This window comes from Capsicum annuum, chromosome 1 (genome assembly GCF_002878395.1).
Source record: "Capsicum annuum cultivar UCD-10X-F1 chromosome 1, UCD10Xv1.1, whole genome shotgun sequence".
Classification (NCBI taxonomy): Eukaryota; Viridiplantae; Streptophyta; class Magnoliopsida; order Solanales; family Solanaceae; genus Capsicum; species Capsicum annuum.
Genome location: NC_061111.1, coordinates 199902317 through 199929437, shown reverse-complemented (window position 1 = coordinate 199929437; position 27121 = coordinate 199902317). Strand labels below are relative to the sequence as shown.

The 27121-nt window shown below is 37.2% G+C and overlaps 1 pseudogene; it reads left to right on the top strand.

The window, feature by feature from the left end:
- Positions 1 to 1721: 1721 nt before the first annotated feature.
- LOC107844038 lies at positions 1722 to 26401 on the top strand (annotated as a pseudogene).
- The last annotated feature ends 720 nt before the right edge of the window (positions 26402 to 27121 follow it).

Genomic DNA, 27121 nt, shown 5'->3' with positions numbered 1-27121 from the left:
TTTTTTATATTATATGTAATGAATATTTTTTAACATGGATATTTATAGTATTTTATTTAAGTTTATTAACTTTATAAGAAAATTAATACTTTTATAAATTTATCACAAAATTCAATGTTATTTTTTAAGATCGTTATTTTAGTATTATATTTATTAAAGAGTCATTTGGTGTGAGATATAATTATAATAATTCAGAGATAAAGTTCATGATTATTTATCCTGCGTTTAATTAGATGTATTAGGTAGTATCAAAATTATTTTTCGCACCATTTATACCACAGTGATGAGATAAATTATCACACATATATGTTAGTACAACTTATTTTGTAATAACTAACCCCGGAATAACTTGTTTCCAAACAACCCACCCCTAAATGTGTATATATACATATGTATGTACATGCATATGCGTATATTTTCGTATTTTATCACTCTCTTATTAAATTCGTTTCGTATTACTTAACTTTTTGTTGATATAACACAATCCTTAAGAAAATTTACTTAGAGGTATATTTTGCTAAATTAACCTTATTAATAATAATTTGAAACTTTAAATTTGTCCATACTGTTACTTTATATAGTTATTTAACATTAACACTAAATGGTAGAAAAAAATATAATACAATTCTTTTGATTTCACAAATCGAGCAGATAAATTAAAAATTCTATTTTTAGTATGAGGATCAAGTGATAAGAAACGATATTATCTATTGTCTATATCAGTAAATAAGATGTGATTGTCATTAATAGAGTATTTCATATTTTATAATTTATACAAACATTATAATCTTTAAAATTTGACCTTATTTTTATTCGAGAAAAATATCTAGTACCCCCGAACTATGACCAAATTTGCTACGATACACGTCAACTTCGCGGGGGTCCTATTACCCCTTAAACTAATTTTTAGCATATTTTTGTCAATCTTTTTAGCTAACGTGATACCCTTTGTCAATTATTTTAGATGACGTAACACCTTTGATGTGGGCTCCATTTTATGTAATAAATATTTTACTAAAGGCTTATCTCTTTCATTTATTGTTTGTATTTTTTGCATTGAAATATGTTTATAAAATTAGTATTACTTATTATTTTCACTTGTAAAATAAATATTATAGTTTTGATTATTATTAATAAAACTAATTTTCTTATATCATGCTAATGTACTTCATAAAGATCATCATTAGCTTATATACTTAATTAGTATTTCTTTTTTTTTTTCCTTAGAAGATAATGTTTATGATTTTATGAAGATTTTGTTATATGATTTTTTTTTTTTAAATGAAGATAATGTTTATGTTTTTATGCAATGTCCATAAACATTATCATATTACAAGGACAAAATGGACATTGCATGGGATAAAGGGGGAGGTTGATTATTGTTGATGGTTCGGGGGAGGTTGATTTTTAAGACAAACTTCGGGGAAACAATTTTCACCCCTTTACATTAAAATTTCTTATGGCCGAGCTCTGGGTATGAAGAAGTTCTTGGTATTGAGATTAATCACCTGAAAAATCAAACAGATTAATTAATCAGCTGAAAAATTCTTATTTTTCGTATTGAGATTGAATCGAAGAAGATTTGGATTACAATTATAATTTTTCAAAAATCAAATTTTAAAGATTTGGATAAAAAAAAAAAGTTGAAGAAGAAAGAAGAAGAGGGGGGGATGGGGGGGAAGGCTTTTTTTTTTTTTTTTTTAATTTATAAATAAATGAAATATTTTTAGGTGAATCTGACGTGGCGTTGATTTGGCGGCGAGTGTATTACACTCTCCATTATGAGAGTGAAATTACGTTTTTGGATTACATATAATTTACTCGAAAGTTATTTAGGAATAAATAATTACAGGTTAAATTTAATGGATAAAGTAAATTTTTGTAACAAATTCAGAGGGGCTAAATATTTCTTTTCCCAAACCACCAAAAAAAAAAAAAAAAAGAAAAAAAAAATCTCATGGACAAAAGAAACGTGTGTAATCGGGTTGTTGGTAAATGGACGAAGTTTAGCCCCGTAGCTGCAGCCAATAAATATGCAGAGCTAGAGAGTCCTGAAACTCCAAAAGGAAGCTGAAAAATAAGCAGAATGGCTCAAGCCTTTTTTAATAATGGCGGAACCGATCATGTACTGTCCAATTCTCCTCTCATCACTCAATTTTTACCCTTCCACTTGTCATTCTAATCAATTAACTATTCTATTATTTTGATGATTTCCATTTTCCCATATCTTTGTTCATTTTATGCTTGTTCAAATTCAATTGTTGCAACTTTTTTTCCTTATGGTCATCAGGTATTGGTGGAGGAGAGAGGCAGTGTTAGAACATTCATATTAAATAGGCCTAAGTAGTTGAATGCACTTTCTTATCAAATGGTATGCCAACATATGGTATTTACTATGTATGATATTGGACAATCTTACCACTTTATAGAAATATTTTCATCGTTTTTATTATTCTCTTCAGCCATAATTTTACACTTGAAAAACCGACGGAGTAGCTGCATTGTGTCATATTGATGTAACTAAATTGCTGTTCACTTGATGAAAATAAGTGAAACGCATTTGTTTGTCCAGATATCTTGGCTGTTGGAACTTTTGCATGCCAGTGAAGGAGATTCAAATGTGAAGATGATAATATTGAAGGTATGTATGCTCACTAGTAGCAGGATCTTCTGTGATAGTTAACTTGTTGCCTTGATAGCTTAGCTGTGGTTATCTTGTATTTTTGGTATAAACAAATTATAAATGCTGGCAGGCAGTTTGTATTGATTTTTGAGTTGCTTTGTTCAAATTCTAAACTCTCATTTCTTTGAATCATCAATCTGCGATTTTGTTTCTCTTAGTTCTTGGTCATTGTGACTTGTGCTGGAAGCGGAGTTCAATGTAAAGAAAAATATCAGATTTGTCGGAGGAGGTTGGGTTGGGGGAAGGAGGATAATGGTATTCCGGTTAACCTTATAAAAGACAAGTATTTCTCTTCACCATATATACTAGGATTTGTTAGAAAAATGTCTCGACTTCATCACATTTTCTTAGTGCTGGAAATCACTAATGTTGCCCTTTACTGATCCCCAAAGAAAAATTCTTAGATAGAATGGGGACTTTTTACCTCTAATTAGCTGTTAATTTACACTTGACATAGGCACGTGCTTGAACCACTTAATGACATCAGAGAGTCTAGCTAGAGCATCAAGTAGTTAGTTATTTCCTGTAAATGTGAGCACAATAGGTTCGAAAATAGCTGAAAGGAAAAGTATTGGTTTCGTTTCTTGTGTTGAGTTTTATGTTTTAGTTCTCTTTCACAAGCTTTGGTGGTAACAAGTTATAAAACATCTTAACATCAGTCAAGGAACGTTTACTCCTTTTCTTGTTTCAATATTTTCAGGGAAATGGAAGGGCTTTTTGTGCTGGGGGTGATGTAGCCTCAATTGTTCATAATATTCACCAGAGTAGGTAGTCCACTAAATTGGTTATAGCTTGGTAAAGACAATCTTGATTAATTATAGATTATATTCTTAACTGGATCCATGATGGTGAAAATTTTCTTCCATCCTTATTTATGCACTAGATGTTTAATTTTAGACGTCCAAAAATATGTGCGACACACCTCTAAATGCTAACATGAAGAAGTTCCATAAGTTTCAATATTTTGAAGTCATTTCCCAATTCAAATGTATACCATAGGTTCTACACAGTTGTGGTTAGACCAGATATATGTTATGGGACGGACCATTAGTGTAACACCCCGACGTCTTCTTAGCTAAGTTCCGTTCATGGAAAGTCTAAGCATTAAATTCTAAAATGATCTAAATTATTTTTCATGTGGAATTTCCTAGATTTCAATCTTTCATTACGTAAATGACTGAATTAGCTTTCCAACGATATAAGATTCGTCCAAAACGGACCCTCGGTGAAGAAGTTATGAATAATTTAAGGTTTCAGTCGTAAACATCGTCATTTTGGGGTCTAGCGCGTCATGGAGAGGGTCAAATTGAAAATCGTCAAATTCCAGTGGGGCTCCGCGATGGTGGCGCATAGCGGAGGCACCCAATTTCCCACTCGTCGAATTCCAGTGGACCACCGCGATTGTGGCACGTCGCGGTGGTACCCGAAATCGGGTTTTTAAGTTAAAATTTTCATTTCCGTTCAGGATTCATTAAGGGTAAATTTGACTTTCCCCTAGCCTTTAAAACCGTCCAAACAAAGGATTTGGGGTATGTTTGAGCAACTTAACCCTATTTTCATTAAAATCATCAAGAATCCTCTCTAGGATTTCAAACAAGAACTTCAAGAAACCCAAGATTCAATCGTGGGTTTTCAAAATCGATTGAAGATTCGAAATCCCCATATCATAGGTTTCAAGAAGCACCCGCTAATTTTGTAAATAGAGGTACGTGGGGTTGTCCTAAATTTCATGGGCATATTTTCAAAAAGGAATTTACGCAAGACTTTAAATTTATACAAGTATATATATGTTCTTACAAATGGGGGTTTTCAATTGATACAAATAACATGTTTTGATATATGATTTTGAAAGAATTATTGAGATATCCTGGGGTTGTTTGTTTGAATGTATTTAAATGGTTGAATTGTGAACATGTGACCTGAAATTTCAAAAGGGTGCGATGTACATGAGTTGTGAATTTTCTAAATTTCCCATGATAATGTTTATACCCCATATTATACTAGTGTTAAACCATTGAGAGCATGAGTTTTGCAATTGATATGACATTACTCATAAATGATTAAACTTCTTGAATAATTGCATGTTGAGAACCATGGTGTATATGTTTTAATGGTGTGAAAGTCATACATATGTGTATGTGGCAAATGGTATGAGAAGTTGGAAAGTTGATGTGATATTGATTTCTTGCAAGTCGGGTATGACGATACCCTGTAGAGTATGACATGTGATTGATTAAAATGAGTTTAATGCATTGATTTTGTGAGATAGGTGGTTACCCGAAGAAAGCACGAGTCAAATGACTCTACGCTGGAAACCGTGTTTGCCGACTTAGGAACTTGGTACCCTGCTGTGTGATCTTGTGTACCTGATGTTATGTCATCCCAAATTGGGACTATGGTTAGGAACCCTGCTTTGTGATCTTGTGCACTACCATACTTGATTGGGTCGAGATACCCTGCTGTGTGATCTTTTGTGTCTTTTCCTCGCTTATACTCTAATCTCGGTGGCAACCGAGATTTGACAGTTGGTGAAAATGTGAAATTGTAGGGTTTACCACCTAGCTCAAATGTGTTGCATTTTTGTTGAAAAATCATTATACTATGCCCATGTATTTTCGAAATTATTTTGTAATAATGTGCTTTATATCATCTCTCATTTATTTTATATAAAAATCTCTACCTTGTTTTGGATTATTCTGCATACCAGTACTTTGTATTGACCCCCTTCCCTCCCAGGTTCGGAGGCACAGTCTAGGGGTTTAGAAAATCAGTAGATTCTTCAGATAGTTGTGCAGAGACAAGTGGTGAGCCTTCTATATTCTGAAAGTCCTGATGTCTGGCAGTTTATTTATCATTTAATAGTTTTGGGTCTACTGGGGTCCTTGTCCCAGTTTTTAGACAGTTGTTTGTTTTAGTTATGTAGTAGAGATTTCACAGACGGTTATTAAATGCCGATAGATGTTGTGGGACATTATTTCCATTATTGATTTCATTGGACTCATGACTATGTTTTCGTAGTATTGTGAATCTTCCGCATTTATTTTATCATATGAATTATGTACATGATTACCAGATAGATAGGGGTGTTTCGGGCCTTCATGGTTCGGAATGCTTGTCACGGCCAGGGCCCCGGTTCGGGTCGTGACAAACTTGATATCAGAGCACGATTTCATGATCCCAGGGTATCTGCAAAATCACGTCGGGTGGAGTCTTGTTTATGGGTGTATAGTGCGCCACACTTATAAGCAGAAGGCTACTAGGTGTTTAAGAAATGTTTCCCTTCTTTGTGATTTTGTTCGTGCTTCAGAGTCAAGTCTGTTCCTAATCAGTGATCTTTTGTCTTACAGAAATAACAGTCATGCCTCCTCGTCGCAATACTAATTAGAGTGCTCAGAATGATGAAGTCCGTCTCACTTATGGGATGAGGATACGTAACAGAGCTCCCACCCTAGACCTTGTCCCTACTCCGGGAGTCTCTCTAGTCCCGACCAGTTTACCTAGGGCTCCACGACTAATGTTAACCGTCCCCCGACTACTCAGAGGGATATTTCGAATGCTGAATTCAGATAGTCTATTCATATGCTATCACAGTTGGTGGCTAATCAGGCTCAACGATCGAAAGATGTTGGGTCTGCATCAGTGACGTCGGAGGCTACTAGGGTGGGACAGTTCATGAGAATGAACCCACCCAAGTTTATTGGCACCAAGATAGAAGAAGATCCGGAAGAATTCATAGATGAAATGGAGAAAATTTTCAAAGTGATGCATGTGGATCAAATTGAAGGTGTTGAGTTGGCAGCCTACCAGCTGAAGGATGTAGCAAACCAATGGTACAATGAGTGAGAGGATGCAAAGGGTGACAGTGCTGAGCCCACAGTTTGGGATGAGTTTGTAGAAGCTTTCCTTGACAGGTTCTTTCCTCTAGAGATGAGGAAAGCTAAAGTAGAGTAGTTCATGAACCTCAAGCAGGGTAAGACGAGCGTGAAGGAGTACACTTTAAAATTTAATCAGATGGCTCGTTATGCTCCTAAGATGACGAGTAGTATAAGGGCCCGAATGAGAAAGTTTGCTTCCGGCCTTTCAGATGATCTAGTTCTTGAGTGTCAGAGATTTATGTTGAATAAGGAGTTGGACTTTACTAGGCTGACAGTTCACATGCAATAGGTAGAGGAGAAGAAAAAGAAGATTTCTGAATCTAGGGAGAAGGAAAGATAGGCAAAAAGAGCCAAATCTACCGACCAGGGTCACAGTCAGCCTCAAAGAGGTAAGTGGGGAAATAAATGGAAGAAGAAGAAGAATTGGGGTAATGCACAGTCTGCTGCCAGCGCCCCAGCGCCCAGACCACCGGCAGACAGATAATCTTAGAGTTTTAGACTCACCATGGATCCAGAGCCCCAGTTACTCAGTCGTAGGGCAGTGTAGCCCAGCAGCGTTGTACTTATCCGCGGTGTGAGACTTGCGGAAAGAATCACCCAGGAAAGTGTTATTTTGAGGGGAGAAATTGTTATTCTTGTGGCAAGGTGGGTCGTCTTCAGAGAGATTGCCCTTCTGCTAGAGGAAATGCGGGGCGGGGAAGAGGGAGGGGGGTTATGTCCCAAGCGACCTCCATAGCTCCTCCTCCTAAGGGTGCCCTTTCAGCTGCCGGGAGCGGTCGCAACCGATTATATGCTTTGACCAACCGTTAGGAGGCAGAAGTTTCCCCAGACGTTGTCACCGGTATGTTACAAATCTTTTCCCATGATGTTTATGTGTTACTTGACCCTGGGTCTACCTTATCTTATATGACCCCTTATGTGGCTGTTGGTTTTTGGTTGAGCCCGAAGTTATTGTAGAACCCTTTACTGTTTCCACTCCTGTAGGTGATTTTGTTGTTGCTAGAAGGGTGTATAGAAATTATGTTGTGTTTATTCTTAGCCGGGATACTGTGGCAGGCCTTATAGAACTTGGTATGGTAGACTTTGATGCTATTCTTGGGATGGACTGGCTCCATTCGTGTTATGCCACACTTGATTGCAGAACCCGAAAGGTTACTTTTTCTTTCCCGAATGAGTCACCAATTGAGTGGGTAGGAAATTCTGTGGCACCTAGAGGTCACTTTATCTCTTATCTTAGAGCCTGAAAGCTCATCTCCAGAGGTTGTATATACCATCTAATCTGAGTAAAAGATTCCAGGGTTGAAAGTCTTCCTCTTCAGTCAGTCACTGTAGTGAATGAGTTTCCAGAAGTCTTTCCAGATGATCTCCCAAGAATACCACCTGATAGGGAGATAGAGTTTAGTATTGATGTATTACCAGATACCCGCCCCATCTCTATTCTGCCATATAGAATGGCTCCTACAGAACTAAAAGAGTTGAAGAAACAGCTAGCAGATTTTCTAGATAAAGGTTTTATACGCCCCAGTGTGTCACCTTGGGGTGCGCCTATACTCTTCGTGCGAAAGAAAGACAGTTTCCTTTGTATGTGCATAGACTACCGCCAGTTGAATAAGGTCACTATTAAAAATAAATATCCTCTTCCTAGGATTGATGATCTTTTTTACCAGCTTCAGGGTGCTAAGTGTTTTTCAAAAATAGACCTTCATTCGGGCTATGATCAGTCGAAGGTTAGGGAGTCAGACATTCCCAAAACAGTCTTCCGAACTCGATATGGTCACTATGAGTTCTTAGTTATGTCCTTCGGGTTGACTAACGCCCTTGCAACCTTCATGGATCTTATGAATAAGGTATTCTGTCAGTTTCTAGATTTTTTCATCATAGTGTTCATTGACGATATTCTGATTTATTCCAAAAGTGAGGAAGACCATGTCAATCACCTCTGAATTATCCTTCAGACCCTTAAGGATCATTAGTTATATGTTAAGTTCTCCAAATGTGAATTCTGGCTCAATGCTATTGCCTTCTTGGGGCATATTGTATCTAGTGACGGGATTAGAGTGGATCCCCAAAAGATTGAGGCAGTGAGAAAATGGCCCAGACCCAAGACTCCAACCAATATTTGAAGCTTCTTGGGTTTGGCAGGTTATTATAGAAGGTTCGTAGAGAGTTTTTCCTCCATAGCTGCTCCGCTCACCAAATTGACTCAGAAAAAGGTAAAGTTTGTGTGGTCTGACTTGTGTGAAAATAGTTTTGAGAGGTTGAAGGACAAACTAACTACTGCTCCTGTTTTGATTCTTCTCGAGGGGGTAGATAGTTTTGTGGTATACTGTGATGTGTCCCGTATGGGACTTGGTTGTGTTCTAATGCAGCATGGCAAGGTGGTAGCTTATGCGTCCAGGCAATTAAAGGTGCATGATCGAAACTACCCCACTCATGACTTGGAGTTAGCAGCCGTAGTGTTTGGACTTAGAATCTGGAGGCATTATCTCTATGGAGTGCATGTTGATATTTATACTGACCATAAAAGTTTGCAGTATGTTTTTTCGCAGAAAGAATTGAACCTCAGGCAGAGGCGTTGGATGAAGCTTTTGAAAACTATGATATGATCCTGTATTACCATCCGGGCAAGGCAAATGTTGTAGCCAACACTCTCAGCAGGTTATCTATGGGCAACTTTTCTCATGTTAAAGAGGGAAAGAGAGAGATGTTGAAGGATATTCGCCGCCTTGCAAATCTGGGAGTACGACTCTTAGATTCTGAAGATGGAGGGGTGATTGTTCATGAGATAGCTAAGTCATCCCTTTGTGCTGAAGTTAAAGAGAAGCAGGTTGAAGATCCTATCTTGGTGCAAATCAAGAAAGATGTGGGTCAATAAAAGGTAATGTCATTTAAAATTGGTGGTGATGGTATTCTGAGATATCAGGGTAGGTTGTGCGTCCCGAATGTTGATGGACTGGGGGAAAGAATCCTTGATGAAGCACACACTTTGAGGTATGTTGTTCACCCGGGATCTACTAAGATGTACCATAATCTGAAAACTTTGTATTAGTGGAATAACATGAAACGTGATGTAGTTGATTTTGTTTCCAAGTGTTTAAACTGTAAGCAAGTAAAGGTAGAATATTTGAGGCCAGGAGGTACTTCCCAAGAGATATCTCTGCATTTATGAAAGTGGGAGATAGTAAATATAGATTTTATTATAGGACTTCCGAAGTCCCGAAACTAGTATGATTCTATATGGGTAATTGTAGATAGGCTGACCAAGTCAGCGCACTTTCTTCCTGTCAGGAGTAACTATTTAAGAGAGAATTATGCTAAGATGTTCATCACATAAATAGTTCATTTGCATAGGGGACCTATGTCCATTATATCTAACCGAGGTACGCAGTTTTCTTCTCAGTTTTGGAGATTTTTTTAGAGAGGTTTAGGTACCCAAGTGAACCTAAGTACTGCTTTTCACCCCCAAATGGATGGGCAAGAGGAACGCACCATCCAGACCCTTGAGGATATGTTGAGACCTTGTGTGATTGATTTTAAAGGTAATTGGATGGAGCACTTGCCATTGATAGAGTTCGCATATAATAATAGTTTCCATTCTAGTATTAAGATGGCGCCATTTGAGGCATTGTATGGGAGAAGATGTAGGTCACCAATAGGGTGGTATAAAGTGGGTGAGATGCAGATGTTTGGGCTTGATCTTGTTCATTAGGCAATGGAAGATGTGAAGCTTATTATAGAACGACTTAAGACGGCTCAGAGTCGTCAGAAATCCTACGCCGATGTTAGAATGAGAGAGTTAAAGTTTGAGGTCGGAGATTTGGTATTTCTGAAGGTTTCTCCCATGAAGGGAGTTATGCGATTTAGAAAGAAAGGTAAATTGAGTCCTCGCTATAGAGGACCATATCAGATTTTGAGGAGAATAGGTGGTGTTGTGTATGAGTTAGAATTTCTTGCCAGTTTGGGTTCTGTCCATCCGGTATTTCACATATCCATGTTGAAGAAGTGCATTGGAGACCATTCTTTAGTGTTTCCCATAGAAGAGATCAAGGTGACAGCCTTCTTATCATATGAAGAAGAGCCTATTGAAATCCTACATCTTTAGGTTCGAAAGTTGAGAAGTAAACAAATAGTTTCAATTAAGGTGTTGTGGAGAAATCAAAAGGTTGAGGAAGCCACTTGGGAATCAGAAGACGACATAAGAGCAAGATACCCACACCTTTTTGACCCAGTAGATGGCGGAGTTGAAGGTACAAACCTTACCTAAATATTTCTATGCTTTAGTATTCTTGGAATCGTGCTTTTCTATGTTCCGCATCACCATTTGGGGACGAATGATCCCAAGAGGGGATATTGTAACACCCCGACGTCTTCTTAGCTAAGTTCCGTCCATGAAAAGTCTAAGCATTAGCTTCTAGAGTGATCTAAGTTATTTTTCCTGTGGAATTTCCTAGATTTCCACCTTTCATTACGTAAATGACTGAATTAGCTTTCCAACGATATAAGATTCGTCCAAAACGGACCCTCGGTGAAGAATTTATGAATAATTTAAGGTTCCAAACGTAAACATCATCATTTTGGGGTCTAACGCGTTGCGGAGAGGGTCAAATTGACAATCTTCAAATTCTAGTGGGGCTCCGCGATGGTGGCGCGTCGCAGAGGCACCCAATTTCCCATTCGTCGAATTTCAGTGGACTACCGCGATTGTGGCGCATCGCGGTGGTACCCAAAATCGGGTTTTTAAGTTTAAATTTTCAGTTCCGTTCAGGAGTCATTAAGGGTAAATTTAACCCTATTTTCATTAGAATCATCAAGAATCCTCTCTAGGGTTTCAAACAAGAACTTCAAGAAACCCAAGATTCAACTGTAGGTTTTCAAAATCGATTGAAGATTCGAAATCCCCAGATCATAGGCTTCAACAAGCACCCGCTAATTTCGTAAATAGAGGTACGTGGGGTTGTCCTAAATTTCATGGGCATGTTTTCAAAAAGGAATTTACGCAAGACTTTAAATTTATACAAGTATATATATGTTCTTACAAATGGGGGTTTTTAATTAATACAAATAACATGTTTTGATATATGATTTTGAAAAAATTATTGAGATATCATAGAGTTGTTTTTTTGAATGTATTTAAATGGTTGAATTGTGAACATGAGACCTGAAATTTCAAAAGGGTGCAATGTACATGAGTTGTGAATTTTCTAAATTTCCCATGATAATATTTATACCCCATATTATACTAGTGTTAAACCATTGAGAGCATGAGTTTTGCAATTGATATGACATTACTCATAAATGATTAAATTTTTTGAATAATTGCATGTTGAGAACCATGGTGTATGTGTTTTAATGGTGTGAAAGTCATACATATGTGCATGTGGTAAATGGTATGAAAAGTTGGAAAGTTGATGTGATATTGATGACTTGCAAGTCGGGTATGAAGATACCCTGCAGAGTATGACATGTGATTGATTAAAATGAGTTTAATGCATTGATTTTGTGAGATAGGTGGTTACCCGAAGAAAGCACGAGTCAAATGACTCTACACTGAAAATCGTGTTTGCCGACTCGAGAATTTGGTACCCTGCTGTGTGATCTTGTGTACCTGATGTTATGTCATCCCAAATTAGGACTATGGTTAGGAGCCCTGCTTTGTGATCTTGTACACTACCATACTTGATTGGGTCACTGTTGTGTGATCTTATGTGTCTTTCCCTCGCTTATACTCTAATCTTGGCGGCAACCGAGATTTGACAATTGGTGAAAATGTGAAATTGTAGGTTGTACCACCTAGCTCAAATGTGTTGCATTTTTGTTGAAAAATTATTATACTATGCCCATGTATTTTCAAAATCATTTTGCAATAATGTGTTTTATATCAGCTCTCATTTATTTTATATAAAAATCTCTACCTTGTTTTGGATTATTCTGCGTACCAGTACTGTAACGCCTCGATTCACTGAACCGGAATGCTGCATGGTGCTCATGACCCCGAGGGACCACAAGCTAACCTATGACTGATATTTGTACCTGTAAACTGCATAATATCTCATAAAATATGCGGAAACATGAACTGTAAGGCCATAAGGTTCAATACTGATACATATCTGAAAAATATGGTATAACAATACCAAAAAGAAACATAAATACTAAAGTTTGAACATCTAATCTGACATCTAGTCTGAAAGTCTCTAACTGAACTGAATAAGGAGTTGATGGGACATGTCCCCAACTAACTCCAACTACTGAAATAAACTGAAAACTGAAATAGAAATAAAATCATCATGTTCTCGAAGGATGAGAACTCACGTCTAACTCTGACTGCTGATCCTGGAATCTACTGCTAATTTGGAGATAATACTTCTGAACCTATGGTGTAACATAAGAGAAAGCACCATAGCGCAAATACGTCAGTACGTCTGAATGTACTGAGTATACGAGTGAAGTAGGCTAAATGCAAAGGGTTATATGCATGAAAAATACTGACTGATATGAACGTGAGAGTACATACATGCATACGTAACTGTAACTGAACTCGTGGAGATACTGACTACTGAGTCTGAATACTGACAACATGAGTACTAATAATGAGATTCTGAAAGACTGAGTTTACTGATATTGATATGTAAATCACTAATAAGTGATGGATCTGATACTGTATTACTGAATACTGGGAGACTGATACTATATTACTGGTAAAGAAATGATTGTTTCTAGCAATTCGAATTATGAAGAACTGGTCTGATTAACTATATCTGACAGTCCTGAAGCTGAGTACTGATAGCATGAGTTCTGATAACTTTTGTGATTGATAGCATAAGTGACTGTATCTGACAGTCCATAAATCTGAAGGAAACTATCTGAGTTCAATTTTATTTCTGAGTTGACTATATCTAATAGTCCTGATATACTAAAATCTGAAGAACTATCTGAGTTCTTTACTGAGACTGGGTAGCTGTAGCTGACAGTCTTGAAATCTGTAACTGAAACTGTGGGAAGTAGTTATCTAACCGACATGCCCCAAATATGCTATAATAGCTAAGCTGGGGTCCAATCTCTGCCCCGACTAGAGGGGTGTCAATACCGTGCCACTGGTAAAGACAGCTGTGAGAACTCTATACTGGCAGGTACTCAAATGAGAACAATGGAAAACCTAAACTGACGGGTTAATCCACCTCATCAACCCTAGTCTGACGGGTTAAGATGTCTCAACCTACGTTGGCTACGTAGTTCTGGAACATAAGGATAACTGCTAAAAATCATACCCTGAACTGGCAGGTGAGTTCCCATCCTTGGGTTCACTCGGTGCTAACTTCTACTCCCATCTGAAGGACACTGAACTGAATAACTAAGATGAACTGAACTGAACTGATTAGCTGAACTGATACTGATTAACTGAACTGATACTAGTGGTATTGTTTAGCGAAGCTAAACTAAGTTTACTGGATTCCGATGACTGACAGAATGTACTGAGTTTTGAGGACTGGTTGAGAGTACTGAAGTTACTAAGATTGACTGTGAATACTGAGGTTGCTGAGGTTACTAAGCACTGAGATTACTGAGATTACTGGACTACTGAGATTACTGAGATTTTTGAGTTTTCCTGAGTCACATGACTGACTGAATTCTATAGATCATGGCTTGACTGAAAGTATCGTGAAAACATGACATGGATCTAGGCACACAACTATATTTTCCGGGTATAAGTACCCCCAGGACTTGATGGAAGGAAATTGACACAACTTGAATTTCTTGAGTACATGACCATTAATAACAATCCATAATACATGAGTGGGGGATTTCATGAAGTACATGGTCATCATAATATCTATCATGAATAGGAATGCTTATAATCAAGTCATAAATCTCATATTCTAATATCATGGGCATTCCAACAACATATACTATTCATAGCAAGGGCATGGAAACCACTCAAGCGTAAGGGAACGGCAACATGTAATGTTTAGTTCATATTGTAATGATTTAGGGATATTATACTTCATGTATTTATTCAACATCTCAAACATGATAGGAAAAGCATAGATATAATTCGCATACATAATTCATATCTTCATCATCATACATGCTTCATGCCACTACCATAAGAATACATAATTAGCATGGAAATTCATATTGAAGTGTATAGCTAACATGGACTTGTCATGTGAATATCATGGAATCATGTAAATAGGAATTTCTAGCATCCTAGGCATTTTATCAAACACCTTGCATGCATTCTTTAAGGCATAGGTGGATTTTATACTTGCATTATATTAAACAACCCAAAGTTCATGATTTTCAACCAACAACCACATATATTTCATGAAAACATCCTTAGATATAATCTTGAAACTTAAACATCCATCATCAACATGTACATACTCATATCACCACAAAAAGTTTACAAAACAACATTTAAAAGCATGATTCTTGAGCTCTATGAACGAATTGAATCCATAGATGAACACTACGCATACCTTGGAAAGGAGGTTCTTGATGATTGACGGAGGAATTTCCTTGAAATTTGATCTTCAAGCTTGATTGCATAACTCTAGTTGTTTTTCTTCTATGGTTCTCTTGGATGATGAGCTTTGAGATGTTAATAGGATTGTAATGTGTTTAAAAGCTATATATTTCGTAGGGTTAAGTTTAGGGACGTGTAAGGAGTGTTAAAAGACTTAATTACCCTTAAAATAACTCAAAACAGAGTGTTTTTGGCACCTGGAACTGACTTAGGTGGCGCCCAAGTGATTGCCTAAGCTAGGTTGGGCGGCGCTTAACCAATAGCCTATGTTTGGGTTAGGCGGCGCCTAACCAATCGCCTATCCTTACTGTCTCTCACGAAAATGGGCATAACTTTTCGCTCCGGTATTGGATTAAGGTAAAATTAGTATTGTTGGAAAGCTAATTCGATTCTATACAATTTGGTGGGTATAAATCAACCAAAATACCACATTAACATTGAGTTATACTCATTCAAAGATGACCCTTGCAAAATTGAACACCAAAACTTGATGGATTCAAAAACTCTTAGCTTGTATTACCTTAAGTGACTCATATGAACATGCTTAATGCATCATAAGCTATCCTATCACTAGGATATTCATTGTAAGTCATGTACTCAAGTATGAATCATAGGATAGGAGATTTCATACGTAGGAATACTTATTTACTTCCTAGCTTAGAAACATGCAGGGTATTATAAGTACTTTGTATTGATCTCCTTCCCTCTCAAGTTCGGAGGCACAGTCTAGGGGTCCAGAAATCAGTAGATTCTTCAGATAGTTTTGCAGAGACAAGTGGTGAGCCTTCTATATTCCGAAAGGCCTGATGTCTGGCAATTTATTTATCATTTAATATTTTTGGGTCTACTGGGGGCCTGTTAAAGTTGAAATCAAACCAGATTCGATCGTATGAAGTGCAAATAAACCCTAACAAGATATGAGGAAATGAGAGAGATGAAAGAGATTAGAGAGAGAAAGTAGTCGATTGTTATTCCATCTGAAGGTTCGAGAAACCGGGTCCACTATTTTTATATTTTTGATAGTGGACCGGATCATGCTGAATGTATATAGATCATGTAAATCAGGCCCAAAGTAAAATGAAATTTGTAGCATATGAGTAAATATTAGGCCCAAACAGATGCTAAAATGTAACAATATACATCAAACAACATATATATACATTAGTACGTATGGTGTCACTATGTAACTCCAACACCCCCCTCAAGCTGGAAGGTGAGAACACACCAAGCTTGTGAAGAATATGATGATGAGATAGACCAGGAAGTGGCTTCGTGAAGATATCAGCTAACTGGGAAGCAGATGTAACAAAATGAAGAGAGATCAGGCCAGATTGGAAACAATCACGAACATAGTGGCAATCAATCTCGATGTTCTTGGTGCGCTCATAAAAAATTGGATTGCGAGCAATATAGAGAGCTTTCTGACTGTCACAATACACAGGAATAGGTTCAGTAACAACAACATCAAAATTAGCTAACAAACGCACCAACCATGATAATTCAGCTACAACTTTGCGGAGTGCACGATATTTAGCCTCAGCTGAAGAGAGCGAGATGGTGGGCTGTTTCTTACTCTTCTAAGAGACAGGGAAGCCACCCAAAGAGATGAAGTAACCAGAAACTAACCGGCGAGAATCAACACAAATCGCCTAATCAGAATCAGAAAATGTTGATAAGGAGAAGTCCATAGAATTTGTAAACAACAAACCAAGATCCGGAGCATTGAGCAAGTATCGCAAAACATGAAGCCCAGCCATAAGATGGGGAACTTGAGGATCCTGTAAGAAACTAACTCAAATGCTTAACAGCATAAGAAATGTCAGGTCTAGTATGTTGAAGGAAATTCAGCTTGCCAAGAAGGCGCCAAAATGTAGATGGATCAGTAAAGGGGGCATCCATATCAGCAGTAAGCTTCAAAGAAGCATCCAAGGGAGCAAAAACAGGGGAAAAATTTTCACAATGGAACTCACAAGCAAATTAGAAACAAACTTGTGTTGTGTCATAAGATAGCCCTGCGGAAGATGGGAAATCTCAAGTCCCAGAAAATAATGAACAAGGCCAAGATCTTTGATCTTAAATTAGTCATCCAAGAACATTTTCAAGGAATCCAACTCAGTAGTATTATCCCTAGCAAGGAGGATATCATCAACATAAATAGCCAACACAGTAAGGGAATCGCCAACTCACTTGGTAAATAGAGAATAATCATTTTTGCTGGAAATATACCCATGAAGGGATAAAGCTTCAAATAATTTGGAAAACCACTGTCGCGAGGCCTGTTTGAGGCTATAAAGAGATTTTCTCAACTTGCAAACCAAAGCAGCAGAAAGAGGATTAGAAGAAGATAAAGACAAGCCTAGAGAAGGCTTCATATACACCTCTTCATTAAGATCACCATGAAGAAATGAATTCTTGACATCAAGATGATAAACAGTCCAGTTTCTTTTAACAGCAATGGATAAAAGAACCTTGATAGTGGTAAATTTCACAACTGGGGAGAAAGTCTCGGTATAATCAACGCCTTTTTTTTGTGTGTCACCCCTAATAACCAGCCTAGCCTTATATCTTTCCACAGAACCATCAGATTTATGTTTGATCTTGTAAACCCACTTACAAGAAATAGGTTTCTTGTGAGAAAGTAAGGGAACTAAATCCCAAGTGTGATTAGCTTTAAAAGCATGAAATTCTTTAAGCATCGCATCCTGCTAGACAGGATGACAAACAGCTTAATGATAAGTCTGAGGTTCAAGTATGGGGGTTTCTACTGAGGAAACCTTAAAAACAGATGTGCAAATGTAATTAGATAGGGAAGTGGGTGTAGAGTGAGGTCTAGAGCACCTTCTAATAGCAGGAGTAAGAGAAACAAGAGGTGGGGATGGGTTTGGTAAAGTGGGAACATGAGAAAAAGGAATTGAAACTGAGTAAGAGGGAGGAGGAAAGTCTAAATCATGAGAAGAAGGTAAAGGTGAGATATTTGAGGAAGGGGAGTAAGGGAAAAGATGTTCATGAAATATAACATATCTAGAAAAGAAAATTGAATGAGCAGTGAGGATTAACAGTTTGTAACCTTTCTTGCCACATGGGTAGCCTATAAAGACACAAGCTAAAGATCTTGGATGAAACTTTTCGTTATTAATAGTAGGAGGATGGGCATTACATAAGCAGCCAAAAGATTTTAGATGGTCATAAGATGGAGAATGACCATGGAGCTTCTCAAAAGGAGAGATGTTATGTAGAACAGAAGAGGGAAGTCTGTTAATGAGATATGTGGCAGTTAAGACATAATTACCCCAGTATTTAATAGGTAAATTCGATTGAAACAGTAAAGCTCTAGAGGTTTCAAGCAAGTGCTTGTGTTTCCTTTCCACAACACTATTTTGTTGTGGTGTGTGAGGAATTGTGGTTTGGTGAAGGATTCCATTTTCAGAAAAAAAAAAAAAAAGGCAGCTTCAGTACTACTACCCAGTTCATATGCATTATCAGATTTGAATGACTGAACAGAAGCATTAAAGTGAACCTTCACCATGGACACAAAAGCTTTGAGGATGGAAAGAGCATTGCCTTTACAAGAGAGAAGGTGAGTCCAAGTAACTCTACTAAAATCATCAACTAGAGTAATGAAATATCTAAAACCATTATAAGTTCTAGTGTGATAGGGACCCTACATGTCTACATGTACTAATTGAAAAGGCATAGTAGTATGAATAGTAAGGGGAAAAGAAAGTCTTTGTTGTCTTGCTTTAGAACAAATATCACAAAGAAAAGGTTGTTAAGAGGAGATCTTGAAATGTAAGAAATGTAAATGCCTCATTTTCTGAAAAGGCAAGTGACCTAACCTTTGGTGCCAAAATAAGTCCAGTTTATTTTTATTACAAGGAATACCAGCAGTGTTATTACAAGAATTACACACAGAAGAAGTAGAAAATGAAGGTAAATCAAGACATGGCTGTTGAGTGGTACCGGCATGGTAGTAGTATAGTCTATTAGAAGCTTTACCAATTTTCAGTGGCCTCTTCAGAGAAGGGCCCTACAAATGACAAGCAGAATTAGAAAACACTGCTAAACAATGTAGCTGAGTAATGAGTTGGAATATGGAAAGTAGATTAAACTGGAAAGAGGGAACCAAAAGAACATTGGGCGGGATGATGTCATCTCTTAAGGAGAGAGATCCAGTAGACATTGCCTTGACCTTATATCTATTGGGAAAGTGATAAGAAAGTGTACAAGAAGAGGTTGTATGTTATGTAACAAGTGTTTATGTGGAGTCATGTGATGTGAAGCACTTGAATCTAAAATCCAAGAGTTTATACCTAAAGTGGAATATTTGGATACACTGTGAACTTCAGAATTAAAAACAAAACTAATCGACAAACCTGCAAAGTTAGCATGACCAGAAACATCACCAATAACAGATTGATTAAGAACCAAAAGGAAGACCTGAGCTTGTTGAAACAAACTCATTAGATGATTATATTGTTCCTTAGTGAAACCATTAGGTGATTCCTGAGGAGGTGTGACATTAGATGTAGATACATTACTGGAGGTTGAAGGATGCAACATTTGTACACATGATGCAGCTGGTTTCTTGTTCTTTGTAAACTTGAAATCAGCTGGAAACGCATGTAGTTGATAACATGTCTCAATACTGTGCCCAGTTTTCTTGCAATATTTGCACGTCAGGGGTACACTATAATTTTTGGAGTTGCAAAAAACCTTCTGATTATAAGGTTTATGGACATGTGTTAAGACATTAAAGGAAGCTGAATCACTGGAGAAGTGAGGAATTCCAGGTTGGGTTTCCTTTTGACTCTCATTTTGTCGTAGGAGTCCATACACTTTACTAATAGATGGCAAAGGTGTCATCATCAATGTATTACTCCTTACAGTGTTATATGTCTCATTCAGGCCACTAAGAAATTGGAAAAGTTGTTGGTTTTGAATGAACTTGCTTAAGGATCCACAGGTGCATTCAGGACCAACGTATGAGGCATTTAGTTCATCCCAAAGACTCATTTTTGTAAAATAAGCAGAAATAGAAGATGATCCTTGCACTGTGGTATTTATTTCCCTTTGAATATGTATATACCTAGACCCATTTGATTGACCAAATCTATCACTGATATCTTGCCAGACTTCTTTAGCACTAGACAGGCACATCACGCTGATAGCTATCTCTCTAGTCATGGAGTTGATAATCCAAGCCTTGACCATGTGGTCACATCTTTCCCAGAAAGGGAAATAAGGATTATTAGGTTCAGGTCTAGGATATTTGCCAGTTACCATTCCTAATTTGTTTTTGCCAGAAAAGGAAGTGATCACATTGTTCCTCCAAATAGCATAACCAGTTCCATTGAAAACTATAGGAACCAATTGAGAGCTAGGACTCTCAGAAGGATGAACATAGAACGGATGTGAGGGATCCACAGTGAATTCCTCAAAACCACCACTTGTGGTTGAATTAACGCTATTAGTAGTCTGCTGATTTTGCACAGTAGGGTTTTCCATATCGAATAGATCTACAATCAGCCTACGATAGATTGAGCAAGATACGACACTATACCATTCACGATACCCACGATATACAAGTATGAAGTTGAAAAAAATTGAAATCCTCACAATACAGTGGAGATATACAAAACTCAAAACATATTTCCAAAACTCATCTCACGCCTTAGCTAGAATACACTAAACTTCACAATAGATGAACACGGTATGCAGATAAAAGGCGTGAGATTTAGATTCAGTGAAAATACACCAATATGGAAAGAAGTTTCCGGAATTCTTCTTAAACATGAAGAAGTTTAGGTCTTGTTTGTCAAAAATCAGTAAAAGAAACTTCTGCTTCCACAAAACCTAGAAAATTTAGGTCTTGTTCGTCAAAAAACTCCCGAAAAAAAACTTCTGCTTGCACGAAAACTCGAAAACTCCGTGTGAGGGTAATATCGAACGAAAGCTCGCGTTGAGATCTACCGAAAAACCTGCTTTGATACCATGTTAAAGTTGAAATCGAACCAAATTCGATCGTATGAAGTGCAAATAAACCCTAACTAGATATGAGGAAATGAGAGAGACGAAAGAGATTAGAGAGAGAAAGTAGTCGATTGTTATTCCATCTGAAGGTTCGAGAAACCGGGTCCACTATTAATTATATTTTTGATAGTGGACTGGGTCATGCTGAATGTATACAGATCATGTAAATCAGGCCCAAAGTAAAATGACATTTGCAGCATATGAGTAAGTATTAGGCCCAAAACAGATGCTAAAATGTAACAATATACATCAAACAACATATATATATACATTAGTACGTATGGTGTCACTATGTAACTCCAACGGGCCTTGTCCCAATTTTCAGACAGTTGTTTGTTTTAGTCATGTAGTAGAGATTTCGCAGATGGTTATCAGATGCCGATAGATGTTGTGGGACATTATTTCCCATTATTGATTTCATTGGACTCATGACCATGTTTCCGTAGTATTGTGAATCTTCCGCATTTCTTTTATCATATTAATTATGTGCATGATTACCAGATAGATAGGGGTGTTTCGGACCTTCATGGTTCGGAATGCTCGTCACGGCCTGGGCCCCGGTTCGGGTCGTGACAGTTAGCCAATCAAGAACTCAAATATTCAAATGATGAAAGTTTCGTAGATGAGGATTTTGAGGTGGATGTCTTGGCATAATAGGAGAAATAAGATTAAAAATGAAGATAGCGGGACAAGGTAGGAGTGGTTTCCATGGTGGAAAATTTTTTCTAATACCAATATGATCTAAACTTTTCTCCTTGGCACTGATTCTGGCATCCTATGAACAAGAAGGAAAAGAAAGAATTTCTTCTGCCTGATGTTCAACAACGTAGATGCAGGAAACAATAACTAATTACTTTTAACACCTAACAGAGTAAATAATTGTCCTATAGTTAAATTTAGAGCACTCTACAACATTTTATGGGATATGATATTGTTCGATCTGTTTTCTTGTGTCTTATTTGATGTTTATGAGTGAGATTATGACCTTTGATAATGTTTGTGCCACCCAACTATGCTCTATCCGGATGATGTTCTCAAAATTTTGAACAATTAATTTAAGTGCATATAGCTTAAGGACTAAAAACTAGGCAACTACAATTAATTGTTCATTTATTTATTTATGCTTTCAGGTAACTGGAAATGGGGTGCTGATTTTATGCGCGAACAATACACCCTTGACTGTGATTTCAACATATAGTAAACCGCAGGTTAACATAGGTTATGTGTAATTTCAGTATTGTGATACAATTCTCAGAGTTGTAAGTTAATCTTATTTGGACTGCCCCTTGAAGGTTTCCATCCTAAATGGAATTGTCATGGGAGGTGGACTTGGTCTTTCTGTACATGGTAGATTTCGAGTTGCAACAGAGAAGTCGGTATTGCATCTCCTTGAGTAATAGATTCAATTCTTCAATCTAAATATCTTGGTTTCCTTTTAAAATTTGACGTACCACATTAATTGGCATTCACTTGAAATATGTCTCTATTTATTGTGAATGAGGCAATATCTAATATTCATGTGGAATAGTTTTAGAAAAATTAAAAGAAAACCTTACAGACGGTAAATCTTCAAGAGCTTATTTTTTCCTTGGCAAAAAACAATATCTAATACTTTCGACACATTCTGGTATTGCAAACTTCATGTCAACATATTCTCATGTTCATTTTTCCTGTAGGTTTGTGCTATACGTGAAGCAGCTTTGGGAGCCTTTCCTGATGTAGGTGCCTCTTACTTTTATTCGAGGCTTCCAGGATTCTTCGGTAATTCCACTTGTAACATTGTTCAGATTTGTAAAATAATATACTACTAGATATAGTTTATTCAATTTTCAGCATGGAGTTATTTACTTGTCAGTGTTTGAATTTATGTTATCACCTGGTCTAAAGCTTGGCTAGTTTGAGTCTATCTTGTGAACTATAATTACCCCCAGCTATTTGCTTTTAATTCTGCTTCTTCCCTGGTACCTTTAAAACCAAAATTGAAAAGATTCGGAAAAGGAAGATTGGTCCTTCCTCACGAATAGTTACCTATGTTACGATGCATGGAGAAATTTTCAGGTACAAATAGTTAAATACTGTCTTGTTTTTCTTAACTACGTTCTTATATTCTTTGGCAGGGGAATATGCTGGTCTTACTGGTGCTAGGTTGGATGGTGCTGAAATGATTGCTTGTGGTCTAGCAACTCATTTTGTACACTCGGAGGTATTATGATGCATTAATACCCATCACGTTCTGAACATTTGGAATTGCTTCTTTAACAAATGAAGTAGGTCTTCTGTTGCAAATATGTCCATCCTGAATGGTCTATAAAATGACAAAATTGATATTGCCGGACATGTAATAACTAAATTGCCAGTTCACTGTCTGCAGGAAGATATTAGGCATGTGGTGTTAGGACGGTGATCTTATCTGACATATGTTATATACTTATATTGGTCTCATCATCTTCTTGTTTTTTTCTCATTGGAATTTAATTTCCACCACATATCCAAAAAAGAGAAGTCTAATTTCCGCCAATTTTGGCCATGTTTCTCACATTTGGGGGTCTACTTTGAACCAAATGTAGTATAGATCTAAAAAGATTTTGAAGGTCTGTGGTAAATGTTACACCTCCAGTGGACCAGGATGTAAAGTACAAACTGAAATTTCGTTTGGGTGTGGCATCTAATAATTAGTCTCACTTCTTGTTTCTTTTCCCATCTATTAAGTAGTAGAGCTTTGCAGATGCATTATGCAGAGTACAGTATATAAGTTGAAATTCTTTTAGCACGATTGGGAACCCACAATATGAATTTAAATTATTAGGAGAAAAATTATTCAGTTCTTCTAAGTTACCACTGGTCTACTGATATGCTATATGGTCTGTTTTTGTGCTAAAATTTGTATTTATCTGACATGAATAATGGCATAGCATTTCGAATAATCGGTTTATAGACATGGATAGACATCTACACTCTCTGATTGAACTTGAATGCTTTCTTATTCTCCTCCTGTTCACAGAGGTTGCCATTTTTAGAACAAACACTTGCTAAAGTAAATAAGGGTGATCCAGATGTTATTTCTTCCATCATTAGTCTCTTCTCTAACATACCAAAGTTGAAAGCAGAAAGTTCTTATCACAAGCGAGTTCATTCAATATCTCTGTTACGGTATTTGTTTTCGCGCTGATTTATTGGAAGCATACCTTCTAAAGAGAGTTTTTTGAACTTATTAAAGAGCATATTATTGATAGCATATCACATAAATCATCTGTGCTCTTTCGTATTGGTTATTTTGCTGTTGTGTTACTTTTCTTTATGTTGTTCCAAGACTATGTTCACTCTACCTTTATTTGGCCATTAGAAGTTTAAAATGATGGATAGATTTCCAAGGTTTTCATTGACTAGAGGAAAAGATTGTTCAAATAAATACAAAACTAGTAGTCTTCGAAATTTCAGGACCCTTTCTCAACAGTGCACCGGTTTCAGTTCTGCAATTTTTGTGTATGTAGGATGAAGATTATTGATCGCTGTTTCTCTCGAAGAACAATCGAAGAAATTATATCGTCTCTTGTAAGTTTGAGATATGGATAGTTTTTAGATGCATTCTTTTCTGTGGTGACATTTTTTCTTTTACCCCTCGCTAAGAGCTCACACCCTTTTTGCTCCTTTGGTGACTCGAACTCACTACCTTCAGGTTGGAAGAGAGGGGTGCTTACCATCCAAGCAACTCCCTCTTGTCTTTCTGTGGTTAGATTACTTTGTTAAATTTTGATAAAATAAGTTATCAAACTACTGGATGTGAATTTTGCATGACTCATCAATAGGAAAATGAGGCTTTGAACAGTAAGGATGACTGGATCTCTTCAACACTCCAATCCCTGAAGAAAGCATCTCCGACAAGTCTTAAAGTTTCATTGAGATCAGTAAGTCAATCACTACTCGGTTCATTGCTTCTATATGTTTTGGAAGGCAGAGTTTCAGAGGCTGGAAATAGTTTTGGTTAATTATGTGTTGGACAAAATTTACTCCTCCTTCAACTGAAAGTTATGTAATGGAGATACAGATGACGCATGTTATTATTGTTTCCTCATGTACCGGCATGCTTCTTGCTTTGTTAAGTTTAAAATGCCTTTTAAACAGTTATCAGGTGTCAATTCATGGTAGTTAATTTCTGTGATGAAATAGAGGAAGAAAGGACAATGTAAAACTACTTTGTTTTATATTACGCTTCTGGAGAAGTTGGCCAGATCAGCTGTTTGGTTATGATCAGGTCAAGAACTTTACCAAAAGATTGTTAATGAAAAGTGACTGATCCTCAATTCGAAGCACAGTGACTGGTCCTCATACTGGTTCAACCGTTTGTCCTTTACAGATTCACCTCCGTTGGCTTTGTCTCTATCCTTGGGTAATTCAATTGAATTAAAAGGTCTAACTTATCAATAAAATGTTCTTTTCTTTCTTATGCTACTAGCTAATTCGTACAACTTATTAGCAACCCCTCCTCAACTTATTAGCTAATTCATACTCGATTTTATTTTCGCTGCCTCAAAAAGATCAATTGGATTATTTATTTTGGATTTTAAATTAGATACTAGATTAGTATTGCTGTGTTGCAAGTTCTCCACAACCACATTTTTACACAGGCCTCCTAATGCTTTATTTAGCCAGCATTTTAATTGGAGAGTTGTTGAGTATCTGCAGATTGTTAGTATTGGTTTCGTTTTTTTGGTAGTTGCGTTATTCGAGATTATAGGATGGGTTGTCATTTGTTGAGGGGAGAATTTAGCAAGGATTTTTTCGAGGTAAAATATGCTATCTTTCAGCCACTGATTTTACTGCATTACAAGACTGACAATTAACTTTTACTGCAGGGATGCAGAGCCATACTCATCGACAAAGATAGAAATCCTAAGGTGTGTTACATGCATTTGGTCATGGATAATCCTCAACTTGGATATCGAAAGCTTCTCTCATTCTTGTGGACCTTCCGCATGTTTTCAGTGGGAGCCCTCCAGATTGGAACTAATTGGAGATGATGATGTTGAACTTTACTTCTCCAAGATAGATGATGAAGATTGAGAAGACCTAAAGTTGCCTCCAAGATCAAACTTGCCTCCATATGTAATTGCCAGGCTTTAAAATTTGACTCCTTAAGATCTTGCAATGCTCTACAGCATGTTGCCCACTGTTCACTAGATCACTATGAAGGCCTAATAATCATTCAAACTGTATTACATTTATGTATAAATAACATAAATACCAACTGTTATAAATCAAACGGGAGAGTCCAATCCAATCCAAAATATTAGTCTAATAGATGGGAGAACTCATTTGGGTTATAATCCGCTTGAGAACCAACGACATCATTGGTCACGACGGAGCCCAGTTGGTCACGGCTGACACCCCTCTTAGGTCCAGGCCACCACTCCGAGTCGCGGCTCCACGCGTGGATCGATCCTCGTTGGTCACTACTATGCCCAGTTGGTCACGGCTGGCACCCCTCTTGGGTGGGAGCCCAACCCAATCCAAAATATTAGTCTAATAGGTGGGAGAACCCATTTGGGTTATAATTCGCTTGAGAACCAACGACCTCGTTGGTCACTGTTGGCACCCCTCTAGGTCCAGGCCACCACTCTGAGTCGTGGATCGATCTTCATTGGTCACTGCTATGCCCAGTTGGTCACGGCTAGCACCCCTCTTGGGTCCAGGCCACCACTTTGAGTCACGGCCCAACGCGCGGCTCCCCACACATGGGACTCTCAATGAAAACACCAATGTTATAAATCAGACGGGAGAACCCAACCCAAAAGACTAGTTGAATAGATGGAGAACTCATTTGACTTATAATCCGCTTAGCATTTCTTTATTTTTTCAATGTGGAACAATTGGTTCATAATACTAACCCTTTTGGAAGTAATTACACTCTCTCACTTTTTTAATTACTTTACTGTCTCTCCCTATTAATATACATAACATAGCTGACATATACCTAGCATTCTTTGTATATTTTGGAATTTTTGCAATATG